At 36.1% G+C, this 19,047-nt stretch overlaps 1 long non-coding RNA gene across 1 annotated transcript in view; it reads left to right on the top strand.

Moving 5' to 3' along the window:
- Window positions 1–1,208: 1,208 nt before the first annotated feature.
- LOC127864337 (uncharacterized) overlaps window positions 1,209–19,047 on the top strand; it is a 30,595-nt gene continuing 12,756 nt past the window's right edge. The window contains exons 1-4 of the long non-coding RNA XR_008041786.1: window positions 1,209–1,443; window positions 2,543–2,608; window positions 15,787–16,002; window positions 16,411–19,015. This is a non-coding gene — a long non-coding RNA (uncharacterized LOC127864337). The remainder of the gene's footprint in view (window positions 1,444–2,542; window positions 2,609–15,786; window positions 16,003–16,410; window positions 19,016–19,047) is intronic.

The following is a 19,047-nucleotide window of genomic DNA, read 5'->3' as shown; positions in this document are numbered from 1 at the left end:
CACTAATGATACCTACCCGTTTGGCGTCGCAACTTGCCTGCTTATAGCTCTAATCCATGCGGTTTTCGTGGCATGATTTCTAGGCATTTTGTGCAGCGTTACATACTTGCCATATATGCCAAATTGTCCCACATCAGGCCTTTACCTTGCCAGTTTGGAAAAAGTCATATAATTTATAGTTATATACTTTGTAAGGTTGTTATAGAATAAAATTCATATATAATAAGCACTAGACACTTCTTTCTTTAAAAAAAACACAAAAAAAGACAACAATGGAAATTGGGATTTTTTTTGTTCAATATTGGTTTAGAATCGGGTACCTTTTAGGGCAATTTTTACATAGCAGAAACTCCCTGATATAATATAAAGTAATTGTTCAATAATGAATATGTGCCATTTTATTGCTACAGTAGCCAAAATAATACATGTTTTCAGAATTATTGATTTATAAACATGAGTAATGAAGTACTTTGACTGTCAATACATGACATGTCTATAAATAGAAACTGTGTTCCTGGGAAAGAGACACTTTCTGACCTTGTTTGCTTATGTGTGGCTGTCAGATTACTGTACAGTGCAATATATTTTATAAATAAACAAATAAAAAATTATATAAAATAGATACTCTTTAAATAGCTATAGTTGGATTTTAAGAAGTTTTCAAACGTATGTATGCAATTAATTGAGAAATTTCAAAACATTGTATAAAAAAGTACTCTTAAAAGATTTAAGTTGTTGTGCCTTGTGGTTGGATTGTAAGAAGTGTTCAAAGGTAGGTAATAATTTTAATAATTAATTTTAGCATTATGTGGTTGTTATTGGTTTTGTGAAAAAATAGATAAAAACGCATCAATATTTCTTCAGTCACATTTCAACATGTCAAACTTCTACACAATAACACTGATACTGAAGTTTATTGTCACACTTAACTATTTTTTTATTGGAATCTATGCATACATTTTAGATGTGTAAAGGCTTATTTGTAACAACATATGCGTAATACAATATCACTGCAGTATGTTTAATAAGATTATTTAACATTGACAGTAATTCAATATCTTGATGTTACTCTGTTTTGCAGTATCCAGGTGTGCTGTGAGTCCCACAGGGGACAGGCTGTACAGAACCAGCAGCTCCTGGCAGAACAAGCTTTTCACCCTGGCCAGGGATGGCACACTCCTGGCTACATACACAGACCCAGCACTAGGTGACCCATCTGGTATACATGTGACCCCTGCAGGCCAGGTGCTGGTCTGTGGATGGAAGTCCGACACTGTACTACAGGTGGGCTGGGAGGGAAAGAGTAAGCTGGCTACGCTGGCTACTAAGGAGGATGGAGTGTGGAACCCACAGTCAGTCTGCTACAGCAGCACAACATCATCAATCATTGTGGGACAATATGGGGACAACATCCTGGTGTTCAGAGTGGAATAGTGTGTACATGTATGTATTAGTTGTTGTAATTAGTGATTAATATTTTAATCACAATGTGTTGATGAGCATACGAACATTGAAGTGTTTTATATTTCAATACAACTTTTTTGTGTACACATAATAGTAATTTACTTATACAATGTGATTTTTTTATATTTAAGTACTTATACATATTATGTTATGTTGTCATAACATTTTTTCTTTATGGTCCTTTAATTTAAGTTTTTTAAAGCTGTGCATGAACAAACAAAGCACTTCAACTGCACATTTAATGTTTGTACATAGATGCACATGTACATAGCACTTAATGCTATTTTTAGACTTTCATTTCGAGATAAACAACAGTATTTACCAAATCTATATTGATTCAATTTGTTTTTATAAAATATGATATAGTAGTAATCTTACGAGGAATATATTTTGATATATAATGTTAACATAATATTCACATATGATATGATATTTAATTATTATGCCCCCCTTCGAAGAAGACCGGGTATATTGCTTTGCTCATGTCAGTCTGTCAGTCGGTCCACCAGGTGGTTTCCGGATGATAACTCAAGAACGCTTGGGCCTAGGATCATGAAACTTCATAGGAACATTGATCATGACTTGCAGATGACCCCTATTGATTTTGAGGTCACTAGGTCAAAGGTCAAGGTCACAGTGACCCGAAATAGTAAAATGGTTTCCGGATGATAACTCAAGAACGCTTATGCCTAGGATCATGAAACTTCATAGGTACATTGATCATGACTCGCAAATGACCCTATTGATTTTCAGGTCACTAGGTCAAAGGTCAAGGTCACGGTGACCCGAAATAGTAACATGGTTTCCAGATGATAACTGAAGAACTCTTATGCCTAGGATCATGAAACTTGATAGGTAGATTGATCAGGACTCGCAGATGACCCCTATTGATTTTCAGGTCACTAGGTCAAAGGTCAAGGTCACATTGACAAAAAACATGTTCACACAATGGCTGTCACTACAACGTAGAGCCCATATGGGGGGCATGCATGTTTTACAAACAGCCCTTGTTTACTTTGTTTTATGCTGTTCCTAAATACACATACAATTATTGCATAAAGCTATTCTGCTGCTCCAGTTGCTGCTGAGTCAGGACAACGATGCTGAGGATGTGGTGGACAAGAATGACCTGAATATGCAGAAGGTAACATATTCATGATTGAATTGTCAGGTATTTTCTGGGGGAAAATGCAATTTTGGGACTCTGAATTTTTTCCCATGAAAAAGACCATTGATTTAGGAAAAACAAATTTAATAAAAATTCTTTGTAATACTTCAAATTTAATACCAATAAAATCATAGTATGATAGTTATATTCTTTGTTAGATCTAATTGAAATATTATTGATATATGATTATCATAAGGCACTTTTTTAAGCACAAATAAAATGCTTCGGGTATGGGTCCGTTTAACAGACCCATAAATACACCCAGGGTTTTTTTTGGCCCGATTTTATAGCCGAAATTCGGCTATGTTCCCTATCCCGAAAAGTATACTTTTTTCCCAAAATGTGACAAAAATTTCCCAATTTCCAAAAAAAAAAAAAAATTTTTTTTTTTTGAAAGAAGTGTCTAATGCGTATTTTATCTCAATTTTACATCAATTACATCTAACAAAGTATTATATGATTTTGTTCTTTTAATTTGAATGATTATAAAGAGTTATATCAAATTTAGTATTTCCCTAATCACTGGACTTTTCGTGTGGAAAAAAAGGCTAATTAATTTATTTTCCCAATTACATGAAAATGCCGATAAAATTCCCAATTCCAAACTCATGGGCTATCTTCCCAAAAAGTGGGAAAAAAAACCCTGACACCAGGAAAGCGCCGACTTGTGTAATCCCTGTTTATTATGAATGCAAAAAAAGATGAGGTTGTATAGAACAGTATGAATTTACATAAGGAAAAATATCCTCTTTAATTGTTTGTATATTACAAAATCATTGATATTCGTCCATATGAAATGTCGTCGTAAAAAAACCCGTTTATGGACACAGCAGTTAATGCGTGGATTTTTCAAATGGGAAAAATAAATGAGGTATTTATGTCAGTTATTTTCCGATGTGTTGTGATACATTTGTGGATCAGTCAACTCTTAAAATCAACAAAAAATAATGTCTAACAATTTATAATGATTTTACAGTGTTACTTGTGTATTAAGAATGTAAAAGATGAAGAGAACAAGAATGATATGATTTCACAGAAGGTAAAATGGTGTCTTTTTCTTGTATATCCTTTAAAAACACGACTTCTTTTACTTGAGGATCAATAACTAAAAACCTTTTCAGCTCGATGCTTCCCAACTTATTCATAAGAAACCTTATTAACACAACACCTCGAGAATTTATATCATTCCCATGCAGACCTTGAGTTTTTTAAAGTTGTGAGATATTTCATGAAGCTTGGAATGCCTTGGTTGTATAGAGCCTGTTTGCAAGGAGATGTACAGTTTTTAGTATGTATATAGTGTTGCTGTTATTTGTCAAATTTGGGGTCTGAAATCGACCCCATTTACAATCCTAAAACAATGTATTTTCCCAAACAACTGCCTTAAATTTCCAATTGAAGATAAAGAAAAATAAATGTATCACAATATCAAGTTAATCTCCCTACCCAGCTCTATAACTTGAACCTTATTTCATGTAAATACAATATTGAAAACGCTTATTCTCGATTATATAGTATTTGTAAGCAAAAAACACCAACAACACAATATCCCAATTTGTGGTCAAAAAGCCAAGAATTTTCCCTATTAAAAGGACTCCGGCCTCATTCCACAAACTTAAGTTAAGTCTGCTTACAGTCTGTTGTTGAGTGTTTTTTCAAGAAACATATGTGCCTCCCTCTGGGATAATGGGACTAAATGCATGTGCGTAAAGTGTGGTCCCAGATTAGCCTGTGTAGTCTGTACAGGGACTAAATGCATGTGTGTAAAGTGTGGTCCCACAGTTGCCTATGTAGTCTGCACAGGGACTAAATGCATGTGTATAAAGTATGGTCCCAGATTAGCCTGTGTAGTCTGTACAGGGACTAAATGCATGTGTATAAAGTGTGGTCCCACAGTAGCCTATGTAGTCTGTACAGGGACTAAATGCATGTGTGTAAAGTGTGATCCCACAGTAGCCTGTGTAGTCTGTACAGGGACTAAATGCATGTGTGTAAAGTGTGGTCCCACAGTAGCCTGTGTAGTCTGTACAGGGACTAAATGCATGTGTATAAAGTGTGGTCCCACAGTAGCCTGTGTAGTCTGTACAGGGACTAAATGCATGTGTGTAAAGTGTGGTCCCAGATTAGCTTGTGTAGTCTGTACGGGGACTAAATGCATGTGTATAAAGTGTGGTCCCACAGTAGCCTGTGTAGTCTGTACAGGGACTAAATGCATGTGTATAAAGTGTGGTCCCATATTAGCCTGTGTAGTCTGTACAGGGACTAAATGCATGTGCATAAAGTATGGTCCCAGATTAGCCTGTGTAGTCTGTACGGGGACTAAATGCATGTGCATAAAGTATGGTCCCAGATTAGCCTGTGTAGTCTGTACAGGGACTAAATGCATGTGCATAAAGTATGGTCCAAGATTAGCTTGTGTTGTCTGTACGGGGACTAAATGCATGTGTGTAAAGTATGGTCCCAGATTAGCCTGTGTAGTCTGTACAGGGACTAAATGCATGTGTGTAAAGTGTGGTCCCAGATTAGCATGTGTTGTCTGCACCGGGACTAAATGCATGTGCGTAAAGTGTGGTCCCAGATTAGCCTGTGTAGTCTCCAAAGGAACTAAATACATGTGTGTAAAGTGTGGTCCCAGATTAGCCTGTGTAGTCTGTAAGGGGACTTAATGCATGTGTGTAAAGTGTGGTCCCTGATTAGCCTGTGTAGTCTGTACAGGGACTAAATGCATGTGTGTAAAGTGTGGTCCCAGATTAGCCTGTCTAGTCTGTACAGGCAAATCAGGGACTATACATTTACGGAATTTTTCTTATATAGGAAGTTTCTTCTTTAAAAACAATCTGTCTAGCGGAAAGTGTTGTACCTTATTAGCCTGTGTGGCTGTACAGGCTAATCTAGAACAAAACTTAGTGCACAATTTATAAAGCCCTGTTTTCTAAGAATGAGGCTTAAAGTAAGTCCCCCTACCGTCTGTTAACGAGTTGTACAAGATAATACCAGGTGAACCTTGTTCTGGGATAATAGTGCTTAATGCATTTTAGTGCCATCTACAGAATAGCCGTAGTGGGCACACAGAGTTATATGGGATGATACTTTCCGCTTTTGAGGAAATTTTCGTTTAAAGGCAATTTGTATGCCCCCGGTAGGGTGGCATATAGCAGTTGAACTGTCAGTCAGTCAGTCAGTATGTCAGTCTCTCCGTCCGTCCGAAAAAAAACTTTAACATTGGCCATAACTTTTGTAATATTGAAGATATCAACTTGATATTTTGCATGCATGTGTATATCATGGAGCTGCACTTTTTGAATAGTAAAATTTCAAGGTCAAGATAATCCTTCAAGGTCTAGGGTTGAAAATATAAATCCAAGGAAAGTAATAAGCTTTAATGGAGATAATTATCTGACCTGCCAAATAAAATATTTTTAAAAAATAAATCAAAGCGGCGCAGTAGAGGGTATTGTGTTTCTGACAAACACATCATGGTAAAAGGTCACGGTCAAGGCCATCCTTCAAAGTCTAAGGTCGAAAATACAAATCCAAGGGAAGTAAGAAGCTTTAAAGGGAGATAATTATTATATATAATAATATGAAACCATACAACTAAAGCATAATAAAAATGACATTTTGTGGTCAAGCCAAGAACACAATGACACTTTTTGGCATACAAGTATCTTAGGTACGTTAAGGTTACCTTTGAATCTACAGTCACGGTAGTGGTTTATAATTAATTGCTACTAAAAATAGAGATTTGACAGATACAATTATTTTCAAGGGAAGTAATTTATATAATTATAAATCTCAGATTATATATTTCCCTACCAAGAATTTAAGTTATTTTCTGTTACTGTACAGATTTTGTATTTTGTTTATTTATAACTTAGATGTTTGATTTTTCAAAGATTTTTAATGCCCCATTTTGAAGAAAAGGGGGCATACAGTAATCGGACTGTCCGTCTGTCTGTCTGTCCGTCTTTCCGTCACACTTTGCGTTTAGGTTTCGAAAAATGCTCATAACTTCTATGTCCTTTGAGATATAACCTTCATGTTTGGTATGCATGTGTATATGGACAAGGCCTTTCCATACGCACACGAAATTTTACCCCTGTGACCTTGACCTTGAACTAGAGTCCGCGTTTAGGTTTCGAAAAATGCTAATAACTTCTATGTCCCTTGAGAAATAGCCTTCATGTTTGGTATGCATGTGTATATGGACAAGGCCTTTCCATACGCTCACAAATTTTGACTCCTGTGACCTTGACTTTGAAGTTAGGGTCCGCGTTTAGGTTTCGAAATCTGTGTTTAGGTTTTGAAAAATGCTCATAACTTCTATGTTCCTTGAGATATAACCTTCATATTTGGTATTCATGTGTATATGGACAAGGCCTTTCCATACGCACACAAATTTTGACCCCTGTGACATTGACTTTGAAGTTATGGTCCGCGTTTAGGTTTCGAAATCTGCGTTTGGGTTTCGAAAAAAGCTCATAACTTCTATCAAGCGTTTATAGGGGGCATAAGTCATCCTATGGTGACAGCTCTTGTTTTTAAATGATATTACTATCATTTCTTTCCTGTACATATTTGTGAATGGTTGGTTTCATTACTTACCTGTGGACTTATGTACATAGATACATGGTGAACTGTGGCAATGATCTCTTTGATAATCACAGGCCTTGCTGGTCAGCGATGTCTGACTTGGTCATTTTTGACTGTCTACAGACCCTCCCCACACGCGGTAGGGTGGCATATAGCAGTTGAACTGTCAGTCCATCTGTCTGTCTGTTAGTCGTCTGTCCGAAAACTTTAACATTGGCCATAACTTTTGCAATATTGAAGATACCAACTTAATATATGGCATGCATGTGTATCTCATGAAGTTGCACATTTTAAGTGGTGAAAGGTCAAGGCCATCCTTCAATGATAAAGGTCAAAAACAAATCCAAGGGAAGTAATAAGCTTTAAAAGGAGATATAGAAAATACTAGGTTAGCGTTGAATACAGAGATGTTTATGTTGCGAGGCTTAGAACGCCGGGAGCGCAAGCCTTGGCGAGCGCTTTCGGCGTTCGAGCTGAGCAACATAAACTTCTCTGTATTCAACGCAAATCCTAGTATTCTATTTATCCATTTTGATTTTGTTTTCAACGTGACATTTAACATAACTAGATCTAATAACCTTAGCCTAACAATTAGTTTAATTCATTCTTAAAAATCGCATAAAATCTAACGAATGTAACCATGAGTAGTGATATAAATGTATTTAATCTGGTACGCAAAATAGATTAAAAAAAATTCACACACAAACTGTAAAACTAGTAAAAATATCACCTTATGCCTCGATTCAATTTTACGCAGCATGCGAATTGTAACACATTACGACCGCGAAAGGAAGATTTTACTTTACTATAATTCATTTTATTTTCAAAAGAAAATGTTAAAAATCCAATATGGCGGCGATTGCTCCTGACAAAATGATGTCGATGTCAACATAGATTCTACATGTACACTATCGATGAGTAAACAGACAATTGCAGCGACTGACACTTTATTTGACTTAATATGCAGGGCAATACGTTTTCCTACTTCGGACGACAAATTAAAGGATGCGCAGGACGTGTTTTTAGCTCCACTGGCCAAAGGCCAGCGGGGCTTATGTGATGGTCCTGTGTCCGTCGTGTGTGCGTCCGTGCGTGCGTACGTGCGTTAACTTTTTCTTTAAACATCTTCTTGTCCTAAACTACTCGTCCAAATCTGATGAAATTTCTCAGGAATGTTCCTGTGGTGAACCTCTTTCAAATTTGTTCAAATTATGCCCCTGGGGTCAAATTTGACCCTGCCCCGGGGGTCAAAAAATTGAAAATTTGCTTATATAAGGCCTATTTTGTGCAAACTTTATAAATCTTCTTGTCCATAACCATTAGGCCTATAAGGGCTACCAAATTTGGTATGTATTGACATCTTATAGTCCTCTACCAAATTATGCCCCTGGGGTTAAATTTTACCCTGCCCCGGGGGGTCAAAACATTGAAAATTTGCTTATATAAGGCCTATTTGTGCAAACCTTAAAAAATCTTCTTGTCCATAACCGTATGGCATAGGGCTACAAAATTTGGTATGTAGTGACAACTTATTGTCCTCTACCAAGTTTGTTCAAATTATGCCCCTGGGGTCAAATTTGAACCTGCCCCGGGGGGTTAAAAAATTGAAAATTTGCTTATATAAGGCCTATTTTGTGCAAACTTTAAAAATCTTCTTGTCCATAACCATTGGGCCTTGGGCTACCAAATTTTGTATGTAGTGACATCTTATTGTCCTCTATTAAGTTTGTTCAAATTATGCCCCTGGGGTCTAATTTGACCCTGCCCCGGGAGGTCAAAAAATTGAACATTTGCTTATATAAGACCTATTCTGTGAAAACTTAAAAAATCTTCTCGTCCATAACCATTGGGCCTAGGGCTACCAAATTTGGTAGGTAGTGACATCTAATAGTCCTCTACCAAGTTTATTCAAATTATGCCCCTGGGGTCAAATTTGACCCTGCCCTGGGGGGTCAAAAAATCGAAAAATTGGCTTATATAAGGCCTATTTTGTGCAAACTTTAAAAATCTTCTTGTCCATAACTGTATGGCATAGGGCTACCAAATTTGGTATGTAATGACATCTTATAGTCCTTTACCAAGTTTGTTCAAATTAAGCCCCTGGGATCAAAATTGACCGTTCCCCAGGGGTCACAAAATTGAACATATGCTTATATTGGGCCCATTTTGTGCAAACTATAAAAATTTTGTCCTTAACCATTGGGCCTATTTCTACCAAATTTGGTAAGGTAGTGACATCTAATAGTTCTTTACTTAGTTTGTTCAAATTATGCCCCTAGGAACAAATTTGACCTTGCCCCAGGGGTCACAAAAATGAACATATGCTTAAATAAGGCCTATTTTGTGCAAACTTTAAAAATCTTCTTGTTCTTAATTATAGAGCCTAGGGCTACTAAATTTGGTATGTAGTGATATCTTATTAGATATCACTACATACCAAATTTACTAGCCCTATAATAGTCCTCTACCAAATTTGTTCAAATTATTCCCCTGGGCTCAAATTTGACCCGGCCCCGGGGGTCACAAAACTGAACATATGACGTTTACCAGTGGAGATTACTGCGGCCGTTTGGCTGTGACCAACAACAACATCAACATCTTGTAAACATGAGATAAAACCCTGTCATTTAGTGCCATTTTGGGTCAGATGGTGACTGCTTACAAAGGCATCGAAGTAAGAACATGTGTTATGAATGTTTTTCTTATAAACTGAAAAAAGTCGGGTTTTATTTAAATATGTCGAAAGTGACCATATATCGGGATGAAAATATTTTGGATGACATGTTGTTTTCGTGTCTTTTTTGTAGTGTTAAAACCAGTTTAATAATATATTATTGATTTTAAAAACACAACTTCCATGAACATAATTATTTCAAGGAAAGTCAATATATGATACTGCACGGTAAACTCAAACTTTGTATCCCAGAGAAGGTGTTGAAATTAATGAAGTGCAATGTTCTTAACTATCGTATATGCTGCTTTTTAATAACTAATGATTCATTGTTCCGTTTGTAAATAGTGACTGATCATGAATTGTTGAAATGATTGTCAATTGCTGAACAATCCATATATATTTCTGACCATTTTATAATTTTCTTAATACAAGTTATGAATTGATCTTAGAAGTCTAATGTATTACTTAATTAAATACATTTATAAATATAAAGAAATAATCTTTATGTTATCATAATATTCTCAGGCCTGTTGGTCTTAGGGATGTGTGGGTTGATGAGCAATTTCTCCTTTTATCACAATTATTTCTACCCTACCTTATCATTTCCTTCATATTCCATTTTAATTCAATTGACGTCTGCAACCTCTTTCAAATTGGGAAAGTCCAAAATGTGTTGTTTGGTAAAGGGTTAAGGCATTTTGATTCCTATGGGTCTTGTGAATCTGTTTCAAATCAAATAAGTAGATTTGATCTTAAGCATCTAAAAATATGTGAAATAGAAAGAACGACAATATCTTTTGGAGAGATAAATGTACCTACGTTATAAGCAAAGGACCTGTGCAACAATTCCCGGGCTTTTTTGTCTGTTTAGTTAACACGGTATTAACTTTTTCCATATATAAAAATGCTCACCCTTCCAACTTTATGCGCCCAGTGGGACGAGGGATAGAAAGAGAAAGTCACATGCTTGAGTACATTTCAACCCATGCGCATTACACGTTTTTTTCGCAAAGAAAAAACAGTGGAGCGATACAGGGCCATCATGGCCCTCTTGTTTATATAATGTTATGGGTATGCCGTGTTTGATCCAATGCATTAATGGCCCCCATGTTAAAGTCATGTTAAAATAAGGAAAATGTGATGAATTGACAATTCAAATACCGTATGTCGATATACAGTAGATTTACATTTGAAATAAGTTGCGTTTATAATAAATTGTCAAATTTTTTTTGTGGAAAATGACGCAAAAAGTGTCATTTTATGACGCCATCAATCAGCTGATTCATTATACGGATGGCGAAAAATTATGTTATATGACTAGATTTAAAGGTTGAACGTTGTATAATTTTGAAGATAAAGTTTTCTCGACTTTATTAAATATGAAAAATCATTCAGTGATAATAAGTCAAAAGTAGTCCGTGCACGTGACAGGTATATCCTAGAGTGTTGAATACATGCTAGTATAATCCATAAGGTGTTATACCGTCAATGTCTCATTGAAAATGGGATAATATTTCTAAACCTGCCAAATGATAAATATAAATTTTATTTCAAAGCGGCAACGTAGGGGGCATTTTGTTTCTGACGAACACATCTCTTGTTTCTTAACAAAAATCAAGTCTTAGTAAAAAAGTGTCGTCTCCGGTTAGCCTATGAGGACTGCACTGGCTTATGTCGGAAGACACTATACACATTCATTAAGTCCGGTTTTTCAAGAGCGATGCTCAAGTTAAGTCCGTTTAAGGGTTGTATTTATACATTCTTATGAGAATAAATTTGGTATAACAAACAATATGATTAAAAAGTGGTTATTGGGACAATGGTGTTCATGTTAATGCAAATTAAAAATAATTGTTAAGAGATACTAAATGTAAGCAATGTGTGATTGAATTCAGAGCGCTTAAAATTGAATGGCTCTTGTGCTATTTTAAAATTTTCTCACAGTAGTGAAGTCTCACTATATTTATAAATTACTGTAAACGAGTATCCAAACTAGAAAACTAATTCTTATATAATTGTGGAAATTTAATTTATTTAAATAAAGAAAGAATGAACATAAAATGCAATAATAAATACAATAAACATGTATTAAGAGAACCTATGAATTTTGACTTGTTCACAGATTAGCAGAATAGTAATTTTCTAAAAATTATAATATACAGTCAAAACCTGTTGGCTCAATCTTGTTGACTCGACTTTCGGTTTGCTCGGACTATCCTCAAAGCATCTATTTTTGTATTGCTAAATATTCATATACATTTATGTCAAATGGCTCGTATTTGCAGGGGTCGGATTAATGTCTCATATTTTTTTAAAGTCCCCGTCACAATTTTCACGTTGTTTTGTTTGCCTGGCTCTAACCCACCTAGGGTCGCATAAAGCTGTTACTTGATTATGAGCACTTGATTAAAGGCTCCCTATAATTTCAAACATGTTATTGACTCAATCGTTAATTGATTTGAGTACAAGATGACATTTATCTGGCGTTTTTGTAGATGCTATAATATTATGGCTGGAACGGCTGCATCACAATATGGTTTATTAAACAATCCATCCAGAAGTCCAAAAGCCCAAGTGGACAAAGCAAGCACACAGTGTTTACAAAATACACAGTTTATGATTATACAAAATAAAGTTATACTATAATAGTTAGAGTTACAGTTATAATATGTCAACTTGAAGGAATAGACAATTTTGTATCTATGCGTCATGTCATTCTTAAATAAAAACACAAGCAAATAAAGTAATACACGTGTTGCTTAATACTTGGGCAATGTGCATATAATGCTTATATATTGCTTTTTTCTTAGCGTTATTCCTTACATAAGATCATTGTTTGATTGTTTGTGTAACTGTTTAAAAATAGTGATTACTTAAAATTGTCAAGTACTGTGAAACCATTATTAATCGTCAGGCATTAATTTTCATAAATTTCGTCAGTCGACCGATCGGCGATTTTAAGATCCTTACGAACAATCATGCTCTATGTTTGAACAAAAACAAACACTAAGTTGAACAATATTTTAAAACTTTACCGTAGACATGAGGCATCAAATTCCAACATAATCCATGCACACATTCACTGCTGGTTCGTAATCAAGATTAATCCGGTTTTGACACAAAGGGATGTAGATTACACAAGGTTCTTAACTGACACGTTACACTACTTTAAAACGCGTGTGCAGTACAGCTGTATCGAATGCGTTGACTTCGTTTATGTAGAATGGTAATGAATTAGCGCTAATTGTTTATAACTTTATTACCCATTAGGTGCATTGTGTTTTTCAGGGGTGTTGCATATTAGCCATCACGCAGCGAATGCCGATAAAAGACAATAAACCAAATGAAAAGATGACGATGTGTGATCAACATGCGTATTTATCACAAATTAATAAAGAATATTTTAATTGCTGTTTGTTGTTTGATTGTTTGCGTTTAACCACACTTATTACTATTTTATATGTATCAATTTATTTATTTTTAAATTATCGACATTATTGATTTATATACCGGTAGTTTACTTTTTATGAACAAACACACACATAGAGTTTATAATTTTAATGTTGATATCAGAATAAAAAAAGCTTTTTATTTGAGAAAAAAAACAACACTTAACAAACTGGAACCTCTTTCGTATAACACAAACAGTTTTAAAACGGTATTGACAGCATTTTAATAAAAATCATACCAACTAGAACACATACCCATACGATTGTTATCAGTATGGCAATTATAATAATAGAATAAGACTAATTGGTAAGTGGCTTCGCTGTTACAAACACTCGTTAACGGTTATTCGATCCCACTTGTCCGCTAATCATAACAATGAACGTGTGAATGGCATACATTAAGAGGGTCCATTACTGTCCCTATATAACAAAAGACTAGTTAATTGGCATGTGACAAACAGGCCCCACCTCCTGCAGTGATTCTCAAGTGTGTTCCCGCATTCGTACGACGAATTTTCGCAACTGCGATTGATCGCGAATACGTATTACACACAAATCGGATATTGACTGACGCATTTTTTTAAAATTCAAAATCAGAAATCGGCGAATTTAAGTGCTGACGAAATCGTCATTTTTATAAAAATGACGAAATTTTGTGCTGTCGAAAATTAATGGTTTCACAGTATATAAATTATGTTCTTACTGATTCAAAAAATGAAAGTAGTACGGAGATTAGGCAGTACGAATACTCTTCAACTGGAGATGTAAATATATTGCAGATTTATGTTAGTTAACATAAGTATATTCAGATCGGTTGGATCGAATTCTGGATGGCTAAAACTTTTGTTGTTAGTCCAGGCAAGTTAGAGTCATTGGGTTTCGACTTTATTCAGCAATTAATGTTTGCATTGTATTTAAACTAAGGAATACACTTGACTAAAATAAATCAAAATTATTGTTCTTAATGAACAATCATAAATTTAAATTAAAAATAAATAAAATAAATCTTGTCAAACACATTTCTAAAAACATGTTAAGTTCGATAAATTTGTTATAATTTGTGATACATTAATTAATGTTGATTTCGTGGGTTTACTGATCCACGAAATTTACTCAAACAGTCATAACAAAATGATCCAAGCAAAGTCGTGTTTTTTTTTCAACAAGTAAGAAATGCACGAATTTACATGTCCACAAAAAAGTATATTTTTTTTAAACCTCCAGGTGTTATTGCAACTAATATAAATGATTTTCCAGGATCAGGGGTGTAGCATTCCAGTCTCTAGCTTGAATTGTTGACCAATATTTTGCATCTGTTTCATCAGTCAGTGTCTTTTTTAAAGTTGTAGTTTTTCTGAAAGGGGCATGATTCTGGGCTATTTTTCCTTTTTATGGAATCAGTTTTGTTTCAAATTTGAGAGTTTGTGGGTCACAATTTGAAGAAGTTTGTGACTAGAATTTTCGCAATTTTAAGAAGTTTGCTACTCATTTCTTCACTATAATTAAAATTCGAGAATCATTTTTCTTTCACAAAATGAATGGGTCAAAGGATGATACAAAACATGACACAAAACACGTCCTGTGATCGGATTTGTGTTTGTGGACAATTGGGTAATATGTTTTTAGAAACTTGTGTTTTCCCTCAACATATCAAACAAAGTTTATGATAGCAATTTACTTGGAAAAAAATCATTTCTTGGGTATTGGTTACTGTGAAAATGTGGATTTTTAGGCGTCACCAAAAAACGGTCAAACTAGTGTTGTCAGCGTGTAGTCTTTAAGGGCAAGTGGCCTATAAAATAATTTAAATCCAATGTATATGAGCAGTAAAATATATGGAGAAGTAAAGTTATACATATAATGAGTACAATTTAAAAACAATGTTAAGAAGATGATTTTCTATTATTTTTTGTTTTTAAACAGGAAAAAAACTTCTTTAAAATGGGGCTTTATGCATGTGCTTAAATTGTTGTCGTTGTCCTAGATTAGCTTGTGCAATCCACACAGGCATAGTTGGGACAACAATTTCATATGTTAAGTTTTTTTGTTGAAAAGAAATATCCTCTTTATGAAAATCGAGTCTAGTCAAAAAGTGTCCTTCCTGATTAGCTTGTGTGGACTTCACGTGTTAATCTGTGAAAACTGTGTGCAATATTTAGGAGCCGCATATTGGCTAATGAAATTACATCATTATGAATATACAGGTTGGTATACAGTGTTTTATTAGCCAACAATGTTTTAATACGAAATGGTTTGATTATATTAATTTTCGTGCTATTGAGGACAATAAACCAATAAAATGCCAGATTAGAAATTCATTAGAAGGAAATGTTGCCTATTAAACACCTTCATAACCAATCAAGAGGCATAGTTTCGTATAGATTGTAATATAAACATTTTTTACAAGTTCACATCACCCACTGTGCTGTTGTTTTCAGGACAGCACCACCATTGTTATCGAGTTGGCCCAGCAACAGCACCAGTCCGGCCTGCAGGAGCCCCAGTCCAGGACGACCCATCCACTCCCCTGACCCATAACTCATCATACTTGATATCCGGAAAAATGGGGCCTTATGCATGTGCTTAAATTGTTGTCACAGATAAGCCTATGCAGTTTGCACAGGCTAATAATGGACAACATTTTCCTCTTAAAGGTATTTTTTGTTGAACAAATAATCCTCTTTATGAAAATCCAGACTAGTCAGAAAGTACCATTCCTTATTAGCTTATGTGAATTTCACATGCTAATCTGGGACGACACTTTCTTACATTAGTGATCCGCATATTGGCTTATGAAAATACATTTCTAGAAATGGAGTAAAGATTATAGATATAAATTTACAGATAAGTATAGCATTAGCCAACACTTTTCTTGTTTTAATACAAAATGACTTAATTGTATTTATGTTTATGCTATTAAGGACAAGGAACCAATAAAATGCCAGAATAGAAATTCATGTTTTTGAAAACCTTCACAGCCAGTCAAGAGGCATAGTTTGTTATAGCTTGTAATATACTTTGTTACAAGTTCCTATCACCCACTGTGTTGTTGTTGTTTTCAGCAGAGCACCAGCATTGATATCGAGTTGGCCCAGCAACCGCACCAGTCCCGCCTGCAGAAGCCCCAGTCCAGAATGACCCTCCCCCTCCATTGACTTCTAACTCCTCCCCCTTGACCTCCTGCCTCAAAAAGTCAGCATCGTTGAACAACTCTGTTCTGCAGGAAATTCTGAGCATGATTCTGTTCTGACAAAACGCAATGCCCACATCACGTTTTCCAAACAAAAGCCTGGGTAGTTTAGTTAAGCTAGAGTTCCGCGTGGGCATGAAAGGGACGAGTGTTACAGACATGAAAAGTTATAGCAGTAGTTATGGTAACGCTAACAGTCAGTTGTTGCTGTTGGACATCACAACAAATATCATGAAGAATAAAAAGTTCAATCACTTGTTCGAATCTTTATGGGACAAACAGAAATTGAACAGGAGAGAATCAAGGAACAATAAAAGCGTAAGCTTTCCTAGTGGTATACGTCTGCTGTTGATAGTTTGGACAACAGAAGGGTTACGGACTGCCCCAGATTGTCCTCTCAGCGGCCAAAGTATCATAATAGAACAGACTTTTAGCAATGTTACTGACAAAAAAAGGCAAAAATGACTTGGTTGTGAACACCCAGAGCGCGATACATCCATTCTGACACAGAAAGGCGGTAATAACTTGGTTGTGAACACCCAGAGCACAATACATCCATGCTGACACAGAAAGGAAGTAATGACTTGGTTGTGAACACACAGAGCACAATACATCCATGCTGACACAGAAAATAAGTAATGACTTGGTTGTGAACACCCAGAGCAAGATATATCCATGCTGACACAGAAAGGCAGTAATGACTATGCTGTGAACACCCAGAGCACAATACACCCATGCTGACACAGAAAGGCAGTAATGACTTGGTTGGGAACACCCAGAGCACAATACATCCATGCTGACACAGAAAATAAGTAATGACTTGGCTGTGAACACAGAACACAATACACCCATGCTGACACAGAAAGGCAGTAATGAGTTGGCTGTGAACAAAGAGCACAACACATCCATGCTGAAACAGAAAGGCAGTCATGACTATGCTGTGAACACCCAGAGCACGATATATCCATGCTGACACAGAAAGGCAGTAATGACTATGCTGTGAACACCCAGAGCAAGATATATCCATGCTGACACAGAAAGGCAGTAATGACTATGCAGTGAACACCCAGAGCAAGATATATCTATGCGGACACAGAAAGGCAATAATGACTATGCTGTGAACACCCAAAACACAATACATCCATGCTGACACAGAAAGGCAGTAATGACTTGGTTGTGAACACGAGGAGCAAGATATATCCATGCTGACACAGAAAGGCAGTAATGACTTGGCTGTAAACACAGAGCACAATACATCCATGCTGACACAGAAAGGCAGTTATGACTTGGTTGTGAACACAGAGCACAATACATCCTTGTTGACACAGAAAGGCAGTAATGACCTTGCTGTGAACTCAGAGCACGATACATCCATGCTGACACAGAAAGGCAGTAAAGACTTGGATGTAAACACCCAGAGCACAATACATCCATGATTACACAGAAAGGCAGTAATGACTGTAAACACAGAGCACAATACATCCATGCTGACACAGAAAGACAGTTATGACTTGGTTGTGAACACAGAGTACAATACATCCTTGTTGACACAGAAAGGCAGTAGTGACTTTGCTGTGAACTCAGAGCACGATACATCCATGCTGACACAGAAAAGCAGTAATGACTTAGATGTAAGCACCCAGAGCACAATACATCCATGCTGACACAGAAAGGCAGTAATGACTTGGTTGTAAACACAGAGCACAATACATCCTTGTATGACTTGGTTGTGAACACCCTGAATACCCTACATGCATGCTGACACAGAAAGGCAGTAATGACTTGGTTGTAAACACCAAGAGCACAATACATCCATGCTGACACAGAAAGGCAGTAATGACTTGGATGTAAACACCCAGAGCACAATACATCCATGCTGACACAGAAAGGCAGTAATGACTTGGTTGTAAACACAGAGCACAATACATCCTTGTATGACTTGGTTGTGAACACCCTGAGTACCCTACATGCATGCTGACACAGAAAGGCAGTAATGACTTGGTTGTAAACACCCAGAGCACAATACATCCATGCTAACACAGAAAGGCGGTAATAACTTGGTTGTAAACACCCAGAGCACAATACATCCATGCTGACACAGAAAGGCAGTAAAGACTTGGTTGTAAACACCCAGAGCACAATACATCCATGCTGACACAAAAAGGCAGTATAGACTTTGTTGTAAACACTAAGAGATCCATACATCCATGGGGTGTGCCACAGCCGCAAATTACGCCCACTATTGTGAACAAGGTTCTTAAAGTGAACACGTCTGGTTTTGTTATGAGCACATAGCACTCCAAGCCCAAAAGGCCTCGCATTGAATTGATGCAAGAGAAGGCTTTGAAAAATAACAGCAGTTTTGTTGTGTGGTCCAATACGCCCTTCGACTCTCAACCTGAAGAAAGCAAAACTCAAACTAGTCTCTTAGCAATATCAGCAAGGCCAGCATGTCATCTCAGCTTCTTGAACTTCAGGTGAGACCTTACAGTGTTAATTATTTTGTTGA

Source organism: Dreissena polymorpha, chromosome 1, assembly GCF_020536995.1.
Source record: "Dreissena polymorpha isolate Duluth1 chromosome 1, UMN_Dpol_1.0, whole genome shotgun sequence".
NCBI classification, from domain to species: domain Eukaryota; kingdom Metazoa; phylum Mollusca; class Bivalvia; order Myida; family Dreissenidae; genus Dreissena; species Dreissena polymorpha.
This window is presented reverse-complemented; position numbering and strand designations above follow the sequence as displayed.